We start from the raw sequence: 25012 nt of genomic DNA, 5'->3' as shown, positions 1-25012 counted from the left end.
ATAACTAAGTATTTAAGTAAAGTATTATATTACTACAGGCTTAGCACCCCTTATACTAGTATAATAAAAGTAATATAACATGTTATAATTTATTTAAGTCCCTTTTTTAATACTAAAAGTAGTATTATAGAACACCAGGATTAAAATAAAAACTTATTTTTTTTATTACCTTTTAAAAATATTATCACTTTTACAAGCTTTTATAATAAAAAAAAGTATTTTAACTATAAGTATTAATTATATAGCCCATGTATGGCCTGCCTAATATACTTTTAGTAAGCTTTTAAAATATAAACTATTACTTAATCCGCCCTGGGAAAGGTACTACTTATACTAATAATATTTTTTTTAACCTTTTTTAATAAAACCTTTTTTAACTAGTAAAAATACTTATTGCCCTGCTAGTACTTTAGTATAAAAAAATTAAAATTTAAGTTATTATTTATACTAAAATACTTTAGCACTACCTTTTATAAAATATTAGCTTTTTTTTATATATTTTTAATTATTTTATTATTTACTAATAATAGGGAAGCTTTAAGCCTAAACTTTAGCTTATACTATACTATTATTTAGTATAGTTTTTAGTTATTTTTAATATTATTAATTATCTTAATTTAGTACGCGCGCTTGGTTTTATAAATTATAGCTAAAAGCTACTTTTTTTATTTTAGGGTAAGGTTTACCACCCAGGCTTAATAATTTTTTATATATTTAGTTAATTATTAAGGGGTGCTATAACTCCCTAGGTTAAAGTATTTACTAACTACTTATATAGCCTTTATAATAATATTACTAAAAAATTTAATATATTAATTTAATATTATTATGTCCCCAAGTTCCCCGGGCTAAAAAAAAAAATATTATTTTATTTTTTATTAGCCTAGCTAGGCGCTTAAGCTTATGGTTTAATATATTATAATAATATTATTTTAATATTTTTTTCCCGCGCCCTAGCACTATAGTAACTAAAGTTTAATAATTAAAGTTATTATATAACTTAGGTATTATTAGCATGCAGGTAAAGGGAATATTAAAAAAAATTAAGTTAAAAATATAGCTAGCTTTATATATAGCCACGCCTAGCTTATTAATATAATTAATATTATTATTACTAGCCTATTTAATAATTTTATTACCGTGGTATAGGTTATTTACCCTAGGCTTAAAAATATTATAAGTAGTATTAAAATCCCTATTAATTATATAATTTAAAGTAGGTATTAATATAATTAAGTAATTAACTATTTTATAAGTAGTTAGTTTTTAATATATATTTAGGACCTTAATACTATTTACTATAAGCTATAGCATGTTTTAGCTTTATATTAAGTAATATTATTTAGCATGTAGTACTTTCCCTTTATAAATATAGGTAAATACCTTAAAATACTTTTTTAGCTAATTTTTATAATTATTCTAGGTGTTTACTAGCGTGTAGTACTTATATATTAAGTAATTTTAGGTTTTTATACCTATAGTAGTCCAGGGCTTTTAAATATAAGTAATATTATAATTTTATTTATAAGCTAGTTATAAGATTATAATATAATTAGGCATAAACTTATTTATATTTACCTAGTAAATAATAAAATCCTATTATTACTAGGTATTATCCTAGTGGTAATAACCATAATTTCTTTTTTAGTATTTTATTATTAAAGCTTAAAGGGGGATTTAGCGTTAACCTTTATTACTTAGGGTAAAAAAGGCATGTTTATACTAGTTAAAATAGGCAGGATTAATTTAATAAAAAGTTATTTAAAATTTTAATTACTAGTAAAGGTGTTAAACCACGGGATATAATAATTAATAATTATTATAAAGCCCTGCTTATTTACTTTTAGCTTTTTTATAGCGTGCTTTTAAGGGTTTTTCTAGGGTAAAAATTACTTAGTTTTAGCCTAAAGCTAGGTATTAATATTAGCCTAGGCATGTATATTTTAGTATTAATAAGTATTATAATAGCACACGCTATTAAGCTTTTTTTTAAATAAATAAACTAATTTCTTATTTTTATGCCTGGGGGCTACTAGGTAATTATTATATTTTATTAATTAAGGGCCTAAATAATTTGCGTAGCGCGTGGGATTTCTATAATTTAAACTAATAAGACCTAGGTAGTTTATAACTATTATACTATATTATATATAGCATATTATATAGTTATATTACACTAGGTAATAGTATTTTTAGTAGCCAGGGTTATACTAAGAAACTAGCTAGTATTTTTTAATAAGCTAATAATATTTATTTTAACTAAATAAAGTAAAGGCCCTAGGCTACTTTAAAAAAAATATTACCTAAGTAATACGCCTGGTATTAAAATTAGGCCTGTATTTTAAAAAAGCAAGCCTAACTAGTTTTAGTTTAGTTTAGGCCATAACTTTATTTTAAATTAGCTTTATAATATTTATTTTACTATTATTATATATTAAGATAATACTAGGTATTTTTTATATTATATAGTTATATTACTTTTAAAAAATATATATATTAATAATACCTAGGGTGTGGTAAATTATATTAACTACTTTATTAGCTACTAGAAGGTCCCTAGTAAAAAAATTATTAAAAATAATAGCCTAGCCTGTACAGGTAATATTAATCCTAGGAATAGTTATAGTTATAGTTAAGCCTAGTATATATTTAATAAAAGCTTATTAAATAATATACGCCTTTGGGCGTGCTATTAACTTATTATTAAAAAAAGTAATTAATACCCTATAATTATTTTATATTATTAAGGCTATAATAAAGCTATTATATATTAATTAAGTTACTAAGGCGCTTAAAGGGGCCTTTTTACCTAAGGTAGTATTAATTAAGGTAAAAAAATTTATTTTAAAAGGGGTGGGCTAAGCCCTTAAGTTTTTAGGGGTTAAACTTATTCCCCCCTAAGTAATAATTTTACTAAAGGTTATTATAATATTAAGCTAACTATATATATATAAAAAAATATAATTAGTATTATTAATATTAATATAACCCTTTAAAAATATAAAGTATATAAACTTACTATAAATATTATAGGTAAATATTTTTTAATTTTAAGTTTTTTATTTAGTTATAAAGCTATTAATAATAGCTATAAAACTTATAAAAACTTTATATTTAATATATACCTAGCACTTTTACTTATTAAATTAATTATAAAAGGCTTTTATAACTAGGCTAGGTTAAAAAGTTAGCGCGCTACTACCTTTAGTAATAAAAAAAAATAGGCTTATTAAGGCCTTTTTTCCTTTTATTTTTTTATAATATAAAGGTTAAAGGGAAATAAAGGGTTTTATAGCTAAGTAAAGTTAGTTAAGTTAATACTTATAGGCTAGTTAAAAACACATGCCTTAATTTTAGCTATTATACCACGGGAAGTAATAAAAAAAAAAAAGTTAAAAATAAAATTAAAATAATAAAAATATATATTTATAATAATTTTAAAGTATCTAAAGCCCTTATTTAAAGGTACCCCTAGATTACTAAGAGTTATAAAGGTGTTAACTAGTGGATAGTGATATGCTGAAAAGCACATTGTGCAAAGTAAGCCCACAGCCCAAGCCAATTATTCGCTCATTGGTCAGTGCACAGCGCCAAGGGTCACCCGCAAAGGCACCTTTACAACTCTTAGCAATCTAGGGGTACCTTTAAATAAGGGCTTTAAATACTTTAAAAATCTTATAAATATATATTTTTAATATTTTAATTTTAATTTTAATTTTTTTTTTATTACTCCCCGCGGTGTAATAACTAAAATTAAGGCGTGTATTTTTAACTAGCTTATAAGTATTAACTTAGCTAATTTTATATAGTTATAAAACCCTTTATTTTTTTAACCTTTATATTATAAAAAAAAGGGCCCTAGCAAGCCTATTTTTTTTTTATTATTAAAGGTGGTAGCGTGCTAACCCCCTAGCCTAGCCTAGTTATAAAAGCCCTTTATAATTAGCTTAATAAGTAAAAGCATTAGGTATATATTAAATATAAAGTTTTTATAAATTTTATAATTATTATTAATAGCTTTATAGCTAGGTAAAAAACTTAAAATTAAAAAACCTTTATTTATAATATTTATAATAAATTTATTTACTTTATTTTTTTAAAGGGCTATACTAATATTAATAATATTAATTATATTTTTTTATATATATATATAATTAGCTTATTATTATAATAACCTTTAATAAGACTATTACCTAAAAAAAATAAGTTTAACTTTTAAAAATTTAAGGGCTTAACTTACCCCTTTTAAAGTAAATTTTTTTACCTTAATTAATATTATTTTAGGTAAGGTACCTTCCTTAGGCGCCTTAATAGCTTAATTAATATATAATAATTTTATTATAGCCTTAATAATATAAAATAATTATAAAATATTAATTACCCTTTTTAATAATAAGCTAATAACATGCCTAAAAATATATATTATTTAATAAGCCTTTATTAAGTGCGTGCTAGGCTTAATTATAATTATAGTTATTTTTAAAATTAATATTACCTACACGGGCTAGGCTATTATTTTTAATAATTTTTTTATTAAAATTTTTTTAATAATTAATTAAATAGTTAGCATAATTTATTATACCTTAAGTATTATTTATATATATATTTTCTAAAAGTAATATAACTATATAATATAAAAAGTACCTAGCATTATTTTAGGATATAATAATAATAAAATAAATATTATTAAGGTAGTTTAAAATAAAGTTATGGCTTAAATTAAATTAAAGCTAGTTAGGCTTATTTTTTTAAAATATAAGCTTAATTTTAATACTAGGTATATTACTTAAGTAGTATTTTTTTTTAAAATAGCCTAAAATTTTTACTTTATTTAATTAAAGCAAGCGCTGCTAGCTTATTAAAAAATACTAGCTTGTTTTTTAATATAACCTTAGTTATTAAAAATATTATTACCTAGTATAGTATAATTATATAATATATTATATATAGTATAATATAATAATTATAAATTACCTAGGTTTTATTAGCCTTAATTATAAAAACCTTATATATTATATAAATTACCTAAGTTTATAATTAATAAGGTATAATAATTATTTAATAGCCCTTAAGTATAAAAATAAAACCTTAATTTATTTATTTAAAAAAAACTTAATAATATATACTACTATAGCACCTACTAGTATTAAAATATATATACTTAAGTTAATATTAATACCTAGCTTTAGGCTAAAATAAAATAATTTTTATTTTAAAAAAACCCTTTAAAGCATGTTATAAAAAACCTAAAATAAATAAGTAAGGTTTTATAATAATTATTAATTATTATACCTTATAATTTAATACTTTTATTAAAAATTAAAATTTTAAGTAACTTTTTATTAAATTAATTTAGCCTGCCCTAGCTAGCGCGGGCACGCCTTTTTTACTTTAAATAATAAAAATTAATATTAAATCCCCCTTTAAGCTTTAATAATAAAGTATTAAAAAAAATTATGGTAATTACTGCTAAAATAATACCTAGTAATAATAAAATTTTATTATTTATTAAATAAATATAGGCAGGTTTATATTTAATTATATTATTATTTTATAACTAGCTTATAAGTAAGGCTATAATATTACTTATATTTAAAAGCCCTAAACCACCATAGGTATAAAAACCTAAAACCACCTAGTATATAAATACTATATATTAATAAATACTTAAAATAACTATAAAAACTAGTTAAAAAAGCACTTTAAAATACTTACTTATGTTTATAAAAGGGAAGTATTACGCGCTAAATAATATTACCTAGTATAAAATTAAAACATGCTATAGCTTATAATAAATAATATTAAAATTTTAAATATATATTAAAAATTAATTATTTATAAAATAGTTAACTATTTAGTTACACTAATTCCTACCCTAAACTATATAATTAATAAAAATTTTAATATTATTTATAATACTTTTAAGCCTAAAATAAATAACCTATACCACGGTGGTAAGATTACTAAAAAAATTAGTAATAATAATATTAATTATATTAATAAATTAAGCATGGTTATATATAAAGCTAGTTATATTTTTAACCTAACCTTTTTAAATATTTTTTTTACTTATATACTAGTAATACCTAAGCTATATAATAATTTTAATTATTAAACTTTAATTATTATAGTACTAAGGCGCGGGGAGGAAATATTAAAATAATATTATTATAATATATTAAATTATAAGTTAAAACACCTAGCTAAACTTATTAAAAATAAAATAATATTTTTATTTTAACCTAGGAAGCTTAAGGGTATAAAAGTATTAAATTAATATATTAAGTTTTTTAATAATATTATTATAAAAGTTATATAAATTATAAGTAAATACCCTAACCTAGGAAGCTGCGGTACTTCTTAATAATTAAATAAGTATATAAAAAATTATTATACCTGGGTGGTAAACCCTACTTTAAAGTAAAAAAAATAATTTTTAGTTATAATTTATAAGACTAAGCGCGCGTATTAAACTAAATAATTAATAATATTAAAAATAATTAAAAATTATATTAATTAATAGCTTAATATAAGTTAAAGCCTAGGCTTAAAGCTTCCTTATTATTAATTAATAATAAGGTAATTAAAAACACGCGGGAAAAGGCTAATATCTTATAAAAGGTAGTACTAAAATAATTTAATATAAATAATAACTTAAACTTTAATTCCCTAGTATTAAAATACTAGTAAAAAAATAAGTATTTATATTAGTTAAAAAAATCTTATTAAAAAAGGTTAAAAAATATTATTAATATAAGTAGCACTTTTTTAAAGTAAACTAAGTAATTATTTATATTTTAAAGGCCTACTAAAAATATATTAGGTAAGTTATTTATAGGCTATATAATTAATATTTATAGTTAAAATACTTTCTTTTATTATAAAAGCTTATAAAAATAGTAATACTTTTAAAAAGTAATAAAAAAATAAATTTTTATCTTAATCCTAGCGCCCTATAATACTACTTTTAATATTAAAAAAGGGACTTAAATAAATTATAATATATTATATTACTTTTACCATGCTAGTATAAGGTATATTAAGCTTATAATAATATAATATTTTATTTAAGTACTTAATTATAAACTTAATAGTCTTTTTTATTTATAATATTAAAATAATACTTTTATAAAACTAAAAAGTTACCATGGTTATTATAAATATTTTAAGTACTTTTAATATTATTTTATTATAATACTTACTTTAATAAATAATAAAATAAGGCTGGCCTTGCATGCTTTTAGCTTAAATTATAAGTTTTTTTAATAAATAAAGAATAAAGGTATGCCTAAAATTTAGTATAATAATAATATACTTAGTATATTATAGTATATTATAAGGCTTGCCCCTTTTTTAATACTATTTTTATTATATATAGCTAAATTATTACTAGTAAACTTAATCTTATACTTTAATTATATAAATAACTTTTACTTTAGCCACGTGAGTAACTTTTTTTATATAAATTATAAATATTTAATAAAAAATATTTATGGCATGCTAGCCTAGGGAGAATAAAATAAAATAGCCTTTATACTTAAAAAAATTAAAAATATTATATATTACCTAAAAATAGTATAATAAGTTACTATTATTAATAACTAATAACTAGCTAATAATTACCCTTATTATTATAATACTAGGCTAAAAATAGCCTGTGCTATACTAGCTAAATATTTTTTTTAATAAATAGCTTTTTTAATATTAATATATTATTAAATAAGTAATTAAAGCCCGTGCAGTGGCCTAATATATTTATAATTTAATATATATAATATATAATTTACTTATAAATTTATTTTATAAGGTAATTATTATTTATATTATTTTTACCCTTTTATATAATATAAAGGCATAATATAATAATAAAACTAAGCCTGGGAAACACGCGCAAAACCTACAAATTAATACTTAATTAAGCTAGTATATTAAAATAATTAAAAAAATATTAGCTTTAGCTGCCCGTGGTATACTTTTAATTTTTTAAATAATACTTATAATAACCCTTTTTAAGGATATTAAACTTTTTTTTATAATAATAATATTAAAAAAAATATAATTATAATTTACCTTAAGGCTTTAGCTAGTAAATAACTAAAATTTATTAATAGTATAGGTAATATTATTAAAAATTTTATAAGGTTAAGGCGCTAGCTCCTGTTAAAGGCTAAAAATTAAGATATAAATTATAAGGGTATTTTTTTAAATACCTTAAGGCTAGTCCTAGCATATTTTTATTATTTTTAAGGGTGTTTAAAAAACCCTACTAGGGGCAAGGCTAAAAAGCTAGCTATAAAAAAGTTTAAATAATAATAATAAGCGCTATTAATAATAAAGGTAATAATTTTTAATAATAAGTTTAAATAAATATATTAAGGTATTTATTATATAGGCTATAGCTATATAATATATTATAAATAATACTTTTAAGTATAAAAATTATTAGTAATTAATACTTAGTTTTATATTTATAATACTCAGGCTATTAATATATTTTAAAAATTAAAAGTAGTAATTAAAAAGCTTTTTAGGGTTTTTATTTATTAGCTTTATATAAATAATATTTTAATAATTTAATATAGACGCGGGTAGTGTAAGACCGACAAGTCTCGAAGATCTTTACTAATAATAAAGATATTAATAAAAAAATCTAACTAATAAAAATGGAGTATTTTAAACCCTGTTAAATAATATTAAAAAAGTTACTTAAAAATTTAAAAAAAGGCTAGCCTTAAGGCTATTTTTATAAATTTTTAAGCTACGCTTAAGCTATTCCTAACTAAAAAGTAAATATAAATTTAAATACTTTATATATAGGTTTTTACTTTAGCTTATACTTAAGGCCTACCCTAGCCTTGCCTAATTAATAGCTAAAACCTTAAATATTAATAACCTAGTTAAGTTATATAGCCTAATATAATAATAAGGTATATTAAGCCTTGGTAGCCTAAGGCTAAAGCTTAAGTTATTTAAGGTATTTATTTTAAATTAATAGTAAATTAGCTTTAATAATATTAAATAAAAAAATATTAGCCTTAATAATTTTTTTTTTTAATTAAAGGATTGTCCGCGACCTGCTGCTAAATTAAAAAAAAATAATAATAAAATACTATTATTATTATTAATATTAATATTAAATATAGCTTTATTATTACTATTCTTAACTTTATTAAAGTGTTATTTAATATATTAAATTTAGTATTTTATTTTTATTATTTATAGCACTTTAAATATGTTATTACTATTATGGTGTTGCAACTGTGTAGTGTTATAATAACGCAATCCAGCGGCCTAAGGCCACCAGGCGGAGGAACTTTAGCACCAAACTAGCCGCATGCTAAGGCGGCGGCTAGTTATATAATATATAAAATATTAAATTTAATTTTAAACTTTAACTTAAAAAAATTAGTAATTAGTTCCTACTATAAATATATAATACCTTTTTTATTATAATAATTTATATTTTTTAAAACTTACTATGGTATATAAATGTAACTTATAGTTTTAATTACTTTTTTTTTAAAAAAAAACCTATTTTATATAATAGCTAGGTAATAAACTTAATTTTAAGGGCTAGTAAATAATACTTTAAAAAAGTAATTATAAACCCTAACTTAATAACTAATTAATATACCCAAGAAAAAATTTATAAACTTTTAACTAAAAAATTTTAAGGGCGCCCTTACTATTAAACCCTAAATTATATAAAAAATATTAAAACGCGAAAGGCCCACCTAGGGGTAAAAAAATAAAGGTAATAAAAAAATTATTAAGAAACTATAAATAATACTAAAAGTAATTTTAATAAAAAAAAAAAAATTATAAAAGCAAGAACGCCATAAAAAAAAAAAATATTAATAAATTTATGCTTAAATTAAAAAGGCATGCTAATAAATTATAAAAGCTAAAGCTAATTAATAAATATATAATATATTTATTTAATTTATTAAGTAATTAATAATCCCCTGTTAAATAAACTTTAATAACCTTATAATTTTAAAGAAGACTGCCGGAGGGGTTAAAGTAATAATAATATAATTTAAAAAAAACTTTTTAAAAAAGTTACTATTTATAAAACTATACCAGGCAAATAATATTAAAAAATTTAATAATTAAAAGTTAAATATAAAAATATACTTTAAAACCTTTTTAACTTATTACCTAAATAATAGCTGTAAAATATTTTAATTTATTAAATTTTTAGTAAAAAACCGCAGGCGGGAATAGTTTAATATTTATAAAGTAAAAACTATGTTTACTTAAAAAAATTTTTTAATATACTAGTTAAAATAATTAATAATAAGATAGTACTAGTTAATAACTTGTTAATTAAGTAAGGTAATATAAAGTGGTAACCATAGTAAATTATTAGGTAATTTATATAGTTACTAAACTAAATTAAGAAATACCTACTTTATAAGTATAATAATAATTAGCGCTAAGGACACTTATACTAAAAAATCTTAAAAAATATATAAAAAAAGTTTTTTATTTATAAATACTAAAAATTAAAGTGTTATAATAATTATATATTATATTTAATAAGTATTAAAAATAACATGCCCAAGCGGAAAAAAATTATTATAAAAAAAAAAAGAAGTTTTTTAACTAAACTTATATAAAATTATTAGTAACTAAAGTTAGGGCGCTTTTTATTATTAAAAAAAGTATAAAAGTAAATACTAGTATAAAATAACCTAATAATTTAAATAATTTTTTATTTATAAAAAAGCTATACCTAGGTAAATGCCTAAACTATAGCCACGCTAGGTATTTTAAGTAATATTACTAGTTACCAGGCGGAGGTTAAAAAAAAAAGTGCCTTTATAATAGTAGTTTTTAAGTAAATTTAATAATATAAAAAATATAAAACCTTAAAGCTCTGCGCGGTGCAAGCTTTAAAAATTTATATAAAATAAAAAAATACACCACGGGCCTAGGTAATTTAGGTAAAAATAAAAAAAAAATAAAAAATAATAATATATAAGGGTTTTTATTAATTTTAAAATAAAAGTAAATTTTATAAACTAGCGCTGGGCGAAGTCTTACTTAATATAAAGTAAAAAATTAACTTATAAAGTATATATAGTTAATGGCCACACGGTAATATTCTACAGGAGATATATACTTATAATTTATACTAAAAATTTTACATGTAATATGCGGTATTATTAATAAAACTTTAAAGTTATTAATATTAATAATTATAATATAATTTTAGGATTCCCATGGCTACTAGCCGTAATACCTATTTTAAATTAATAAATTAATAATTAGGTGTATAGTTAAAAAGTAAAGTATAATTTTAAATACTTATAATATATAATAATAACATAAGAATACACCGCAGAAATTACTATAAAAATTAAAGTACTTTTAATATAAATTTTTAAGTAAAAAAACTATATTATAATATACCTTAACAGGGTAAAGGTTAAAAAAATCCCGCTATTTAAATAATATTATAAATATATAAATATATTTTTTAAAGCGGAAGTAAATATTTTTATATTTTATTAATTTTATTATTATATAATTAAGTTATAACCTGGTGCTAAGCCTTTAAGTAAATATATTTACTTATTATTTTTAAAAAAGCTTAAAATTTTACATAAATATATTAAAAAAGCACTTAAAAAAGGCTAAATATATTTATTAAAAAGCCCTGCGGGAGCCCTAGTGCTATTTATACTAAAAAAAATAATAGTTTATATTTTTATATAAATTATTAAGGCCTAAATATTATTATAATTAAAAATATATACCTATTATTACTGCTTAACACGACCCTTAACTATTTAAAAATAGGGAAAATTTTTACGTAACTAGATTTATAAAACACGTATTATAAACTTTAAATTTATAAAAAAAATAAGTAGAAAACAGTGTTTAAAATATAATTTAAACTTTATAAATATTAAGTTATGCTATTTAAATTAGTAAATACACTAGTAATATTTTAATTTTATATAAACCACGCCCTAGCTAGGCTAATTAACATAATTTATATTACTTATTTAAATAATATTATTATTTTTTTAGAAAACAAGAAGAAATATAAATAACATATGTAAATAGTTTTTAAAAAACTATGTAATTTTAAGTTATATATAAAAGTTAGTAAATACTTATTTTATGTTAAAAAAATTAACTTCTTACGCTTTATTATAATTACTAATAAAATTAAAATAAAACTAAAAAGAGTCCAGACCATCACAAAGTGGCTAATACTAAAAAATATAAAAAAAATAATATTTTTTTTAAAATTTTATAGCTTTTATTAAAAATTTATTAAAAATTATAGCTAAGTCGTGGTAATGCTATTTAACCTTATAAAACTTAATATAGTTATAAAATACTTATTAAAAAAAAGGCTTTAAAGGTATTTAATATATTACACCTTAAATTTATAAAATAGCTATTATTATAATACTTTAACCTAAAATTATATATATAGTTATAAACTAACGCCTTAGGGTACGCTATTACTAAAGTATTATTTTAATTAATAAAAAATATATAATAGTACCTAATTACCTTTTAGTTTTATAAATTAAAAGACGTAAAAACCTGGTATAAAACTCATAACTTTAAAATACTTATAATTATAAAATACTTTTAAGTTTAGAGATACTACCTTAAGGGTAGTAAATTTTTTATTAAGGTACTTATAAATTATAATAATTTATAATAATTTATAATAATTAAGGATTTAACGCAAAGACAAGCGCGATAAGCTAAAAAACTTATAACTTTTAACTTTATTATTAAATACTGCCTAGGGGCAAAGAACCCGGCAAATACTTTAAGTAAAAAAGTAAATTATATTTTTTTTAAAAAAAAAGGAAAGGGCTGCAGGCGGGATAATTCTTTATAAATTATAAAAGTAATTAAATAACTAATTATTATTATACCTGGAGTTTAAATTATAACTTAATATGCAAGCTATTATAGTAAATAAAAACCTATATATAAATAAATTATAGCTAAGTATTATAAAACTACTTTAGGTAGCCTAAAAATATAATAAAAAGTCCTAAAAAATAAGAAATAACCTTATAAATTTAGACTATAAAAAAAACCTTAAGTATTAAAAAGTAATAAATAATAACTTGCTATGTTTTAAAAACTAAGTTTATATATTAAAGTTAGTGGTACTTTATAAAAAAATTATAAAGGTAAACTATAATAAGCCCTAAAGTGGGTATTAAGGTATTAATATAATTATTATAAATATTTTTTAAAGGTATTATTAGCTAGATATAACCAAGCATATTAAGAAATATATTAAAAAGTATAATAGTTACTAATAAATTATAATTTATAAGTATAAATTATATAAATTATTAAAATTATTAAGCCCACCAAGGGCACTTATAAAATAAATTAATATAGATTTTATTACTAGTTTATTACTTATAAAATATAATAAGCGTGTATATAACGCTATTTTAGTGGTAATTAAAATATATATTAAATTTATATAATATATTTTATACTTAAAAAATATTACCACAAAATAACTTGCAAATACCCTTATAAATAATATTTTTTACTTTATTAGCGTACTAAAAAATATAATTAATAATTATAAAAGTTTTTTTACTAGTATATTTTAGGCTATACTAAGCCACTGCCTGGGCGTAAAATAAAAACTATTTATTATATATTACCCGTAAATAAATAGTTAAATTAAAAGGTAAAATTAAGTGCTTAAATACTATTTTTATACTTATATTAACTAGCACTAGGATAATTAGCCATGATAAATTAAAATAATATAATTTATAAATAATAATATATATAAGTAATTTATAGGTTACACACTTACTAAAGCTTTTATAAATTTAAAGGTAATTATATATATTAATATTAAGGGACCTAACCAGGCATTAAAAATTAAACTTTAAAAAGTTATAAAGTTTAAGAAAATCCGCGCAAATCTAAAGAAGTAACTATAAAAGTTAAAAAAAGCCATAGTAGTTTAATATAATAAAAAGTATAAAAAAATAAGCTTTAAAATTAATAATTATGTTATACTTTGCATAAAAAATATTAAGTTAGCAAGATTAAATTATAAATTAAATAAGATACTTATTAGTTTATTTCTAGTAATTATAAAATAAAAAAAATAGTTTTATAAGTTATTACTCCCACTAAATATATAATAATTATATAATATTTTTTATATTATACTTTTAAAACCTTACCGCGGTGACTTATCTTAAGCGCTAAATATTAACCTTATACTAGTAAATAATAAAAAAAAATATTTTATTAAAAAAATTCTTAATATTTATAAATTTAAGGGCAAGGTATAATACCTTGTAAAATAATAAAAATAAAATAATATAAAAAATAATACATGGGAATTAAAGGTTTATATAACTAAAATTATAGCACTTAAAGATTTTAAGAAAACTTATAAAAATAAATTGCGTAAAGTAAAAAAATATTAAATATAAATACCTATATTTATAACCTACGCGTACTTATAAAAAAAAAAAAATATATTATTTTTATTAATTAACAGCGCCCGCAGGGCCTTTTAATAAAAAAAAAAAATAAAAATATAAAATAAAATAAAAAATAATAAAAAAAACTTAAATAAGCGGCTAAGCTGCGCGGCGCGTAGTACCTAATATATATAAAATAAGAACTAAGCCTATAAGGGCGTTAATACTAACACCTAGTATAAAAGTAACCTTAATAAAAATTTTTAAAAATATTAAAGCATAGCACACCCCGCACTAAAAATAATAAAAGTTTGTAATAAAATTAGTAATATAATATAATATAAACTAAAATATATAAATATATATTTAGTAGCTAAAGCTACACTAGCATAAAAAAAAACTATAGTTACTAAAGTAGCGCTAAATAAAGGTTTAAAAACTAAAAAAAAAACTATTATAATAAATTAGTAAACTAGAATATAATAATACTATAGGAAGGGACTAACTTATATAATAAATTATTATTTTTATTAAGGGGGGTATTAACCTGCAAAGTAAAGTTAAATATAAATATAATAATATTTATAAGGTTAGTTACTTGTGTATTATTAACTATAGTAATTTACTTAATAATTACTTTAAATACTTAATAAGCTACTTTTAAGGTAGTAAGGTTTTCGCGAGCTTGTAAACTATTAGCTTTTATATATATAATATTAGTAGTATTAAAAATATTTTATAACTAGTTACTTACTAGGGTAATATTAATAGCTATATATTTTAAAAACACCCTTTTTATATTATAATAAAACTAGCACTTTTTATCTTTTAAGTAATTATATATAAGGGCTTTTATTATAATATTTATAATAAATATATTTTTATTATAGCACCCCGCGGTAGCAATATATATAATATATTATAAAATATAAAAATTAAATAATAAAGCTATAAAGCCCGGGGGCAGTAGGGGGAGAATATTAATAAAAGCCTTATTAATAAGGGCGGTGGAAATAGCAGCAGGGGTAATAGTAATAGTAATAGTAATAAGGGTATGTAAGTATTAAAATTAAGTTATTTTAATAGCTAGTATATTAGTAGTTATTAATATATAAGTAAAAAGCAGGGAAATATAATCTTATATACTAAAGGTAAAATAAAAAGTAAAGGTTAAAACCAAGGCTTAATTACTATAATAAAAAAACACAAAATAAAATACTATAATAAAATAAATAATTATTAATAATAGTATTTAAAGCGCGACATAAGACTATATTAAATATTAAAGTAAAAAAAATATAAAGTAAAGGGCAAGCGTGAAAGACCTTAAAAAAAAAATAGGGTTAAAAACACGCGGTATAATAAAGGCTATAATAAAGGTAAATTATATTTAATTTAACCACTAAAAATAGTTCTAAAAATATAAAGATAATAAGAGCTAAATATAAAAAGCTTATTAGCTAAATTAAAAAGGTAAGTATATAATAAAATATAAAAAAAAGGTGGATAAAAAACTAACACGGTAATATATTAATAGCTAAAATAAAATAACTATATATTATAAATAGCTATTAAAAGTATTAAAAAAAGCGTAAAAATAAGAAAATTTAGCTATTTAAAGCTTAAAGCTTTATTATAAAAATTAAGCGTAAAATAAAATAAAATATATAGGCTTAATAATATTAACACGGGATTAACACTATTAAAATAAATAATATAATACTTAAAAAGCATAAAAAAGGGTAAATATAGGGTATTTTAACCTTAGGAATATAATTAAATAATTAAAAAGTAATAAAAAACATAATAAAAAGGTGTATACTTATAGCAAGTATTTTTAATTAAGTTATAAAAAAAACTTAAAAAAAAAAAAAAAGAGATTACAAAGGTGCTTTAATATTAAAATTAAAATATTATGCCTAGCCACCGCAGGCAGTAATATTATATTTAAATTTAAAAGTAAAGTAAGGTAATTAAATTAATTTTTTATACCTAACTTTAAACATAAATTACACGCAAACTATAATATTTTATAAACCTAAAAATAGCTTATTTTATAGCGCTTAATAAAATTTATAATTTAAATTATATTTTATAAAGTATAAATATAAATTTATAAATTGCAAGGGCGCGATTACTTAAAAAAAAAAGCACTATTATTATTATTATAGTATTATAACTATATAGTATTATAATAATATAATTTAGTGGCTTAAGGCCGCTAGGTAAAAAAGTTTTAGTATTAAACTAGCTGCATGCCAAGGCAGCGGCTAGTTATATAATATATAAAATACTAAGTTTAACTTTAAACTTTAACTTAAAAGAATTAGTAATTAGTTCCTACTATAAATACACGATGCCTTTCCTATTACAGTAATTCACGTTCTTTTAAGCTCACCGCGGTATACAAACGCGACTCACAAAATAATATATAATATTTATTTATAACTAAAAAAAAAGGCGGCGCTTTAATAATGCCTAGTATAAAAGTATAAATTATAGTATAGTTTATAGTTTTATAAACTTTTAAACTTATTAAATTTTTTACTAAATAAAAAATTACCTTTTTTTATTATAACTAAGAAAAAAGTTCTTTTAGGCACTGCCCTGGCTTTTTAATAAGTAAAAAAAAGCGCCTTATTATAATTATAATAATTTAAAATATTCCTACCTTTGCCTCTTATATTCCTACTATGGTATAGTTATAAAACCCTTTTAATATAGTATTTTTACTAACTTTAAAAGCCCTTAATATTTTTAATTTTTTTTTACACCCGTTCCCCTTTAAGTTTAAAAACTTTAATTTTAATTAATTTTTAGGTAGTAATAATAATAGTAATAACTAGTATAATTTATATTTAATAAGTATTTTTAAAATATATAATAAGGTTATAAGTAATAATTTAGTAAGTTTTTTTATTTTAATAATTACTAACTAATAGCGCTCCGCTAGCGCTTTACTAAATATATTAACTTTTAATTTTATAATAATTACCTTATTATTTAATTATAGCCCCTGTGCTTTTTAGCTTATTTTTATTTACTTTACTTAGTATTATACTAGCTTTTACCCTTATTAATACTTTTATTATAGGTTTTATATTACTACCCCCTTAAGCTTTTTTTTTAGCCTTTAGCCTTTTTTTTTATAAATATATTTTATTTTTAACTAGTTTACTAGTAAAATAGCTTTAGTATAAATATTAGCTAATAAAAAATAAGTTTACTTGTAGTATGTAAAATATATTTAGGTATATAAAAATAATAAGTTAATTAATAGCCTTAATTACTATATTTATTTAGTTATTAGGCGTAATTACTTTTATTATATATATATTAAGGGTACTTATCTCCCCCTGCTATTTTATATAAAAAAAATATTACTTTTTTATAATAAATAAACCCTGCTAATTATAATAAATATATTTATTATTAAAACATGTTTACTTACTAGGTTAAACTAGTAATAAAGGCCTATAAAAAAAATAAGTACTAAAGTTTAGGTAATAAAAATATTAACTTTAGTTATTTAAAAGCTTATATAATTTTTTTAGCTTGCTATTAAATAGCTCCTAGCCTATTTTAATAATAGCTAGGATAATTATTAATTTTTTAATATTTTTTTTTAAAAAATAAGCCTATTACGCCTTTTTTTTTAAAAAATACTAAGTATAAAAAAAAGGTGTTTATAAAGGCCCCTGCTCCTACTTTTAATATTAAATAATAGTTTTTTATTACAGCCCTTACCGCGTAGCTAGTTATTATTTTTTTTTTTTAAAAAAAATAAAAATTTTTTTTTTAATACTTTAACTTTAATATAAATATAGTTTTTTATTTTAAATTATAATTTAAAATAAGTTTTAATACCAAGCCGGTAGTAGTCCAGCTATAGTTTATTAAATTTTAAAATTTTATAAAAAAATAAAAAAGGTAATTACTTTACTTATAGCCTTAGGTATAATTTTAAAATTTTATAAAATGAAAAATTTTATACCCCTTTTTAAAGCTATAGGTAACTAGTGGTAATTAAATAATAGTTTAATAATTTTTTAATAATACTAGTAGTTTATTAAACCTTAAAACTTAGTAAAAAAAAGGTATTTAACTTAATAAGGTTATTACTTTTTTTTTAAACTAGTAGTAAATTAATATTATTATAGCTAGTTTTTTATAATTTACTAGGGCTTTTTATACATGCTTAAAATTAAAAAATAGTTTTTATAAATTTTTATAACTAGGCCAGCCCTTTTACTTAATAAGAAATTTATTATATTTATAAATATATTATTTTTTAAGAATAACCTTAACTTTTTATTTTTTTTTATTAACTAACTTTATAGTTAGTAGTTACTTTTTTTCCCCTTAGGCTTATTTTACTATATAAATAGCTTTAAAAAAAATATAAAATATTAAATAAATTTTTAACTAATTATATATACTAGTAAGCTAAAGCCAATATACCTACTTTTTAATAATAAATTTAATTTTAAAGGGTTTATTATACTTTAGGTTAAGTTTTTTACTTAAATATATTAACTTAATATTTTTTAAAAATATTAAAATATTATTTTTAACCTTAAATTTTATTAAATAATATTTTTAATTATGGTAAAGCATTTACTTTTTTTATATTTTATTTATATAATTTTATAAGTTTTTATAAAGTTATTTTAAATAGCATAAGCACTTTTTAATAAAAAAATAAAATATTAATTTTCTTAGGTTCTTAAGCCTAAAAATTATTAATTTTTATTTATAACTTATTATAAATAAAGCATAGCTAGTTAAGTTATTTTTTAAGTTATTATAAGTAAAGCATGCTAGTAATAAGTATAATATTTAATTACTTTACTAATGGTTATAATACACGCGTAAATATACCTTAAGTATTTAATTTTAGCACTTAGTTTAACTATTTAATTAAAAATAATATACTATATTAAGTTCTTACTTAATACACAGTACTTAATAAAAGGTTATTTAATATTTTAAAATAAAAAATAAGTCTTAATTTATTATTATACTTCGGGGTAACCCTATATTATATATAATTTTTTTAATAAATAAGTTAGCTAACTTTTCCGCAGTAATTTTATTAGTAATAAAAAAATATTTTATTTTTTTATTAAATTAATTTATAATTACTAAAATTATATTATAAACACGCCCTTTATACTTTAATAAAAATAAGTTAATAATAAAGTTTATAAAAATATTTCTTTATAATATATTTAATATTAAAAAAAATATTAAACTTTTTTAAGGCAGCTGCCTTAAAACCTTAAATTTTTAATATAAAAAATATTTTTTAATATATACACGCGTATTTTTATTAAGCTTTTTTTATTAAAACTTATAGGTAAGTAATTTAATAATTTTTTTATAGCTAAAGTAGCCTGTATAAAAATTATTATAATATTATTTTATAATTTTATATTATAACACGGGTATAAAAAATATATAAATAATACCTTTATAAAAAAAAAGTTTTTTTTTCTCGTGCTATTTAATAATAAAAAAGGCCTTTTTAAAATAATAAAAATTATATTTTTAAGTTATTATTATAATTAGCCTGCAAGAGCGTTTTTTTATTAAGCTATAATTAATTATTATTAAAGGGTATTTATAACTAATTTAATAGTTTTTTTTTACTTATTACCTTTATAATAAATATTTTAAGGCTTAAAAATTTTAAGTACTTATAAGCCTAACCACGCGAAAAAATAGCTAGGTTTTTTAGTATTATTTTAATAGTAGTTTATTAAAAAAATAAACTTAACTTTTTTTATAAAGTAGGGAATATTTTAACTTAATATTTTTTATTTTTTATTATATAATTTAATTATTATAACAGCGCATTTACTAAATTATATTTATTTAACTTATACTTAATTTTAAAGTTATAAGCCGTAAGTAATTTTACTTATTATACCTATTTTTAATTTAGGACCTTTATTATAAAAAAAATAATATAAGTTATTATAATTATATTATATATATATAAAATATAAAAAGCCCTTAAAATAATAACGCCACTTTTTAAAGTATTTAATTATTATAAATAATTTTTAATTATAAACCTTATAATAAAGCTTTAGTTTATATAATTAATAAAAATAAAAAGCTATAGGGCGTTACTAGTCCTATTTTTTTTATTAAATAATTTTTTTTACTTTAGCTATGTAATAATCCCAGTAATAATAAACCTTAATATATTAATAATAATAAAAAAATTTTTTTTAGGATTAAAGTGCTGCAGTACCAGCAGTCTAGTAAAATTTAACTTAATTTTTTTAAATATATTTTTTATATTAATAAAAAATAAAAAAGGCCTATTTTTATATTTTTTTACTATTTTTATTAAAAGCTAGATTATTAAACATGTTACTTTAGTATAACTAAAAATAAAATATTAAAAATAGTTTATAAAGCCTAAAAAAACCTATAACTTATAAAATAATATTAATTTTAATTAATTAGTAATAGTTTGGCTGCGGTCCGGATTAATAAATATTTCTTTTTATTTAATAATAAAGCTTAAAAACTTTACCTTTTTTTTATAAAAACTGCATTTTAATAATTTTATATATAAATTATACCTTTTTAATTAATTAAAAACTTTTTAAATATAATACACATGTTTCTTTTTTATTTTTAAAAAAATAAGAATATTATTAAGGTAAATAATATAAAACTTATTAAAAATCCTCCTTATAATTATATTTATATAAAATTAAAATATAGCTAGTATATTTATTAAGCTAAAAGGTATAATTATATACTTATAGTAACTATAATAAGTTTAAAACATTATTTTTTATTTATTTCCCCTTTTAATTTATATTTTATAATACATGTTATATAAATCTAGCTTAATAAAATATTTTATATTTACTAGCTAATTTATTAGCTTATTAATATATAGTAATAAATAATAATTTTTATTAGTTAATATATATAAATCGTGATAGTTAATATAAAAATATAAAAATTTATTAAATTTTTAAATAAAAAGTACTAGCGCTTTAGCGCTACTTTAAAATAATTTAATTTATTTTTTTTAAGTATTTTATTAAAATACTTTTTTAATATTTATAACTTATATTAAAAAAGGCTATAAATAAAACCTTATAAAGGTTTTTTACCTTTTTTTAATAAAATTTTATGTTTTACTTTAGTAATTAAAAGTTAAGTAGCTTTTTATTTAAAAAAAACTTTACTTTAATAAATATACTAGGGTAGTAAAACCACCTTTACTTTTTTTTTAATTTTTTTTAATTAATAAAATATTATAAATACTAGTTTCTTATATATAGTTTTTATAAACTTTTATAATATTTTAATTTTAATAAAAGGTATATGGTTTTACTAAGTTTATTTTATTATAATAAGGTAAAGGTTTAAATTTACTTTAATTATTTAAAAATATCCTAAAACTGCTTAATAATTTTTATAAATAAAATTAATAATATAATATATTAAATTAAATATTTTTATAACTTTTTTTAAATTATAAACCTAAGTACGGGCTTATAAACACCTATAATAAAAAGTAAAGGTGTTATTAATATATTAAACTAGCTATATTATATAATTAATATTTATTTTAATTTCTTGCTTTTATAAATATTAAATTAAAATAAAATTAATATTAGTTTTAGTATTAAATAGTGCTTTAAATTATTAATTTATTTTATTTTTTTATACCCTAAGATTTGCAAGAATAAAAAAAGTAATTTTTTTTTTAAATTATATAACTTTAATAACTTAAAACTAGGGGATTATTATTTATTTTTTACTAGTTTTTTTTTAGCTTTTTTTTTATTTAAACAAGCCTTTAATAAGTAGCTTAATTTACTATAGTTAAAATAAAGGCCTTTTTTTTATAATACTTTTTTTTTTTAAAAAAAGTAAGTTACTGCTTTTTTTTACCTTTTTTTTTTTTTTAAAAAAGCTACTTTACTATTATTTTAGTTTTATTTTAAGTTATTTTTATTTTTTTTATTTTTAAAATTAGAACTAGCTCCGGACTTTTTTTTTTAGTTTTTAAGGCCTTATTATACTTAATAATAAATTTTATATAAATTATTACTATATTTACTTTAAGCATAGTTTTTAAGGGGGTTTTTAACTTTTTTAAGTATAAGTAAATATTTTTATTATAAATTTTAATAAATATTTATATTTTAAACCTTAAATTATTAAAGTACAGGCTTAATTTTATAAAGCAAAGTTTTTAAAAAGTAATATTTTAAATATTTTATTATTTAATTAAAAAATATTAGGTAGTATAATAGCCCTAGTTTATTACTAAGTTAATTTATATATATATAAATTTTTTAAAATTTTCCTAGGTTTACTTATTATTTTAAAATTTAATTTAACCTTTTTAATAATTACAGGCATTTTTTAAAGTATTTTAAATAATAAATATAATTTTTTTATTATTTATTTAAAACCTTTTAGGGGTGTTATAAAAGTAATTTTTTAAATTTTTAAATTAAATTTTAAGCTTTATTATATTTTTTTTTTAACTTTTAACCTTTTTAAACTTAATTTTAAGCTTTTAAAAAGTTTTTTTTATAATAAAGCTTATAATTTTTTATAACCTTTTAGTACTTTTTTTTATATATTTAAAATTTTTAAACTTTTTAAAGCCAGCTTTACTAGCACTAGGTTTTAAAAGTAAAGTAATTTTAAAATAATAACTTAAATTATTTAAGCTTAATTTTAAACTAAAATTAAAAAAAATTGCTAAAATTAATTTTTTTTTAAAATTTATAAAAAATATTAATAAAAAAATTAGCACGGGGATTAATAAAAAAATTAATATAAAAATTAATAATTTAATATTATTTTAGCTTTAGGTTATAGGGGTAACTTTTTTTTATTTTTTTTTAAAAAAATATTTTAATTTTAACACGTGATATTAATTATATTAAGGTTAAAAAATAAATAAGTTAAAAGTTATAATTTTAGGCTACTCCCCTTTTAAAATAGCTTTAATTATAATAAATTTTAAATTAATAGGTTTTAATAGTAATATAAAATAATAAGGTAAAAGGTATATTTTACCTTATATTTTATTAAGCTAGTAAACTAAATTATTTAAGTTAAGTTTTTTTTTTAATTATTTTTAATAATAATAAAATTTTTAAGCATAAATAAAAAAAAATATTTTTTTAATTATTTAAGTTTAGGTTTTAAAAACCTTAATTAAAATACCTGCAGACCACCTTTACTTACTTTTTAAAAATTTAATTTAAAATATTATTATTAAAAAAGTTTAAAAAGTAGTAGGTAAAAGTAACTTTAACTATAAAATTAATAAGTTTTAAAAATTTTTACTAATAATAAAAATATTAATAAAAAAATTTAATTAATAAAAATAAAGTATTTTAAACCTTATTAAATAATATTAAAAAAGTTACTTAAAAATTTAAAAAAAGACTAGCTTTAAGGCTATTTTTATAAATTTTTAAGTTATACTTAAGTTATTTTTAATTAAAAAATAAATATAAGTTTAAATATTTTATATATAAATTTTTACTTTAACTTATACTTAGGGCCTACCCTAGCCTTACTTAATTAATAATTAAAATTTTAAATATTAATAACCTAGTTAAGTTATATAATTTAATATAATAATAAAATATACCAAGCCTTAACAGCCTAAGGCCAAAGCTTAGGTTACTTAAGGCGCTAACTCTAGACTAATGGTGGATTAGCTCTGGTAACATTAAATAAAAAAATATTGGCCCTGACAGGTAGCCCTTGCTATTTTTTAATTAGGCTTTTTAAGTATTATACTAACTTATAAATTAATATATAATTTACTTAAAATAATCCCCTGGCTATATAAATATTAAAGGTAATAAGCTAGTTAATAAGCTTATTAATAAAATAGCTTTTATAAAGGCCTAATTTTTAAAGCCTAACTTTTTAAAGGCATAGCTTATAATAAATAAAGTATATAGCTTTTATAAATAAATATATTATATTACCTAGGCTAAATAATAAAAAAGTATTTTTATAAAGTTATTTATATAATATAAGTAATAACTTATTATAAAATTAAAGTCTTATTAAATTAAGCTATTATTAAAACTAGTATTAAAATAATTAATTTTATATTACTAACTTATGCTTAAGTTTTTATATAATAACTTTAAATAATATTATAAATATTTTTAATATAAAAATACTAGGCTTACTTACTTTTATAAAATAAGTAAAAGCTTTAAATATTTAATTTTTTATTATTACTTTAAATAGCGCTTTTTATAATAGCCTTAATATTTTATAATATTATTAATAATTAAGGCTAAGGCCTTAAAATATTTTTATAAATTAAAGCCTAAGGGCTTTATATTATTATTTAAAATTATAAACTTTTATAAATTTATTTACCCTTATTAAGGCACCCCGCGCCCTAGTATTATTAAAATTTTTAAGCTTAATATTAAATAATTTTTTTTTATTTTATTATATATTTTTTTTTATTTTAAACACTTTTTTTAATATAACTAGCTTTAGTTAATATATTTTTTTATAAT

This window comes from Aspergillus mulundensis (genome assembly GCF_003369625.1).
Source record: "Aspergillus mulundensis strain DSM 5745 chromosome Unknown scaffold_6, whole genome shotgun sequence".
Lineage (NCBI taxonomy): Eukaryota > Fungi > Ascomycota > Eurotiomycetes > Eurotiales > Aspergillaceae > Aspergillus > Aspergillus mulundensis.
The sequence above is the reverse complement of the archived record's forward strand: the minus strand, read 5'-3'. Positions refer to the sequence as shown.